Consider the following 4256-nt stretch of genomic DNA (forward strand, 5'->3'; position numbering starts at 1 on the left):
CTGTTAATTTTGGCAGACTTCTTTTCTGAACCAGTGAGCATGTCGTGTGTCCATCCTTAATAATTTGCTTTTGCTTTATCAGTCACAGGCAAGAGTTTAAGTAGTGCTTCACTGGGTTTTTCTCCGATGTCTATAAACATCACAAGCCCCATCCTATTTTATGCACCTAATCTGCTTCTTCACATTTTTCATTTTCCTATAGCTTCCAGCCTCATGGCAGCCAGAAAATCCCCCTAAAATATGGCTTCCTTTCAGGCACATTGAAGAGTCTTCTGTGGGAGATATGACTAAATCCTATACTTCCCCTTTTTACCAACACAACATTGACTAAAAGGATTCCAGGAATGGATTTGTGAGGCTCCATAAGTAACTGGTACTTTCATAGCAAGAAACTCATCATCAATCGCTTCTTGGCCTTTTGGCTAAGATCAAGTGAAGAAACTCATCATCAACTTGACACAATTTAGAGTCATTTGGAAATAGACACATTTTCAGTTGTGAAAATGGCCCTATCAGCTTGGCTTGTGTGCACACACATGTCTGTCAAATGTAAAGATACACTTTACTTGGAAGCAATTAAAATACTTAATTTAAAACACAATACCATTCTGCCTTTTCAGGGACTATTCTGTATTCATAAGTATCAGTTTGAGTTAACTTAGCATTGAAGAAAAGAATGGGAAACACTTCATTAGCATGACCAATACTGAGGAACTATAACCATTCAAATAGTTCATCTCCTTTGGGAATAGCCTGTCTATTTTTAATGTATGTTCTTCCTTTTCTCACAGATTCCAAAATAATGTAAACGAAGTAAAAAACCAATGCTTTTCCATAGTCACAATAGCTAAATAAATTTTCTCATCTAATGACTTCTTACATTTTTTTAGCCTTATTTCACTTCTACTGAGCTGATACATGAGTTTTTAAACAAACTTTCAAGTTACTTTGCTAGATTTTTCATTTATGTTATTCTTAAATTAGACTTCATATGACATTCATAAACTTAAGTGCCTTCTTGGAGCTTTAGAATACTCACTCTTGTCTTTTGACATGCAATATGGATGATTTCAGGGAGACACAAAGCAAGAACTGATGGATATTAAGTTTAAAAATTAATCAGCTCCAGAAAAGTAAGAATTTATTTGCTATGTAAATATTTATTTTATTTTTAATTTGTGTGTGTGTGTGTGTGTGTGTGTGTGTGTGTGTGTGTGTGTGTGTTTATACCCATGGAGGCAAGTAGAAAACATTGGATCTCCCTAGAGCTGGAGTTAGACACTTCTGAGTCTCCTGATGTGGGTGCTGGAAACTGAATTCAGGTCCTCTGCAAAAATAGTATGCACTCTTATATACACTCAGTATACACTGAGTCATTTCTCAAAATCCTAACATCTACTTCTTCAAAATAGAAATGTTGATCCCTAACAAAAATGTCTGATATATTTTCTTTCAAGAATACCAAGATTTTACTAAAATGTTATTTGTGTTGAAGAGAACCAGTCTCAACTCTCCCTCCACCAAACCCAAGCTGATAGATAGAGGTACAAATATTCCAGTACGATCTTGAAGTTAACTGTTATTTAAATTTTATGGAAAGTGAATTAATGATAAAATAATTCTTAGGAGTGTTTCATTGTGTCAGTCCATAACAAGAGAAATGCATTATAGTAGAAAGTTCTACCCTTGGGTAAAATTTTTCATTGTTTCTGAGAAATTTAGGAACATGCATCAAGAAAGAAAACTATTCATCTTCTTTTACAAGATTCTTCTCTTAAAGCTATGTGCTATATAATTAACTATGAAAACATTAAGAAACATTGAAGCTACATAAGTCTTTTTGTACAATGATAAACACTGAAGCATCATTTATGCCTTCAACGTCTGCAAAATTCAGTTTATATGATGGAATACAGTTAAAGGAAGGTGTAAGTCCTTACATGAAGGTCCAGTTTTAGGTGCTAGCTTGAAAGTTGGTGAAATCGAGAGGGGCCTCATTATCCTGAATACAGGTCTCCCCTCCTCCTTCTGTCCCCCCAGATGAGGGGCCTGGGACTCCTTCCTGCTGAGCCCTGAAGGACAATCTTTGGTTTTCCTGCCAGCGGCAGAATTATTCAAATCAACCAACTGACCGTGCCATTCCTCCTGACGGAACCAGGGCTCACTGACTTTGAATCGACTAACCCTGCCTCCCAGACATAGTTATTCACATGGTTCTAGACTAGAGGCCACATGTGGCCCTGCATTACGCAAGGTCCTTCTCCCTCAGGCCCAAGTCCCTATGACAAGTAAGATGCAGTGTGTCACATTCATCCATGTCCATACTTCTACAGAGAGATCCCATCCCTCTTCAACAGGGTGAAATAGGGAACTTTTAAACAAAATCTATGTACACAACAATTCACAGTTACATAGAAAAAAAGAATTTACAACAAATAGCAACCCAAGACCAAAAAAATGTACACAAAATGAATGCAAACTCAATTTCACTTAAAAATGTTCTTTAAAGAATTAAAAAGAGCTCACATATAGATGGTAGTTTTCTTTTATCTTAGTGTGAGTCAGGACGTTTTTCTATTTGCTTTCTTTTACAATGTCATCAGCTTAATGAATTAAAACATCTCAAGGGCTGGAGAGGTGGCTCAGCGGTTAAGAGCACTGGCTGCTATTCCAGAGGTCCTGAGTTCAGTTCCCAGCAACCACATGGTGGCTCACAACCATCTATAATGAGATCTGGGGCCCTCTTCTGGTATGTAGGCAGAATACTGTATACATAATAAATAAATAAACCTTTTTTAAAAAAAATCTCAAAATAAGTTCTTCTCTTTTCCCTAGCCGAGAAAACATAGACACCCTCAGTTACTCTGTTCTTTGTGTTACCTGCCAAGAGCGAGTCTAAGAGAACCTTTTTGAGGAGTGGCTGGGTTAAGTTCAGTGTAATCTGGTACTAGCCTATAAATTGTGATAGGTTAGATAATGCATGGCATTCCACAGTTAACTGATACAGCAATAAGCAAGAGTTCTTCCATTAACACAGCTAGATAGCCAGTTTCACATAAGAGTTCCCTGTCTTCTGGGCTCTGCTAGTTCCTCAAAACTTTCTATAGTTAAAGAAGCTAACTTCCGCATTTTACTCTACTCTCCAACTCTTCAATGAGATCCTTTTGACTGTCTAGGACCCCAGATCACTTTCAGACAAACCACAAAATTTATTCTCTGACAGCAATTTTCTCTTTGCCCTCCCCCTGCCAATATCTTGGCAAAGTGGACTGAATTCATTCAAAGCTCTAGTTCCTCATTTCTGGTGGTTATTATAATGATTGGAAGACAGTCCAGAGCATCTTCATACTGGGCGAAAGTGTGTCAGTGGTTTTCCTGCCCTGAGAGAAATGTGTGTGTAATTTAACAATACCTTTTTTATAGCTTTGACCCAAAGAACCAGTGCTATGGGAAGTATATAAATACGTTCTAAAATTATCATTGTGTCACATCTTACATTACCTAATGACAAGGATGTATGCCACCAAAACTAATAAATGGAGCAGATAATTAAAAGTAGCCCTCCCGCTAACCATTGCTTGCCACTGTATGCCCAGGGGAACCTCGGTATGGGTAACAGTGTGAAAGATGGGAGAGTACTGCTAGTTCATTGAGGGCTTAACCTGTCAAAACTTCTTAAATTATCCCCACATATTCTGCCTCCCAAGGAAACTTAAGAGCATGTAGTGGGAAGGGAATTTCAAAATACACGTCTCGCTCTATGAATTTAGTCAGATGTAAAAATGTATTCTTAGAAGCAAATGAGATTTGTGCGCTCATGTTCTTTTTTCCTTGTTATTCCGTCACCTTGATGGATGTCAGAGAGCTGCATTTTGCAGGTAGGTTGCAATTTCTTCATAACTCGAGCACACACTGTGATTATATGCTGCCGGGTCAACAGCTAAAGTACTGAATGGCCATTTCTAATGCTACTGGCGTCTCCATTGTCCTTTTGTGCCTGGAATTCAGGTACTGGTATTCTGCTGTAATTATTACTTGACATTTGGAATGGGATGGGATTTGGGTTCTTTATTTTTAACTACTGATCATCAAAAGACCACATCAGTGATAATTTCAAACATCTTAGGAGCCCTGTTTCTCTCTACACATTTGATCTCCTGTAATTATAGGTTAATACTCTATTTAGAAAGGCCTTGGCAACTCTAGTTTGAGGCATTCACGAATATACGTGATGCATTGTGCCAGACAGCTCAGCT

General features: G+C 37.8%; 1 pseudogene; it reads left to right on the plus strand.

Annotated features, from left to right (window-relative positions):
* The first annotated feature begins 402 nt into the window (after positions 1-402).
* Positions 403-540, plus strand: LOC143268786 (U2 spliceosomal RNA; annotated as a pseudogene).
* The last annotated feature ends 3716 nt before the right edge of the window (positions 541-4256 follow it).

The sequence above is a fragment of the Peromyscus maniculatus genome, chromosome 15 (genome assembly GCF_049852395.1).
Source record: "Peromyscus maniculatus bairdii isolate BWxNUB_F1_BW_parent chromosome 15, HU_Pman_BW_mat_3.1, whole genome shotgun sequence".
Lineage (NCBI taxonomy): Eukaryota > Metazoa > Chordata > Mammalia > Rodentia > Cricetidae > Peromyscus > Peromyscus maniculatus.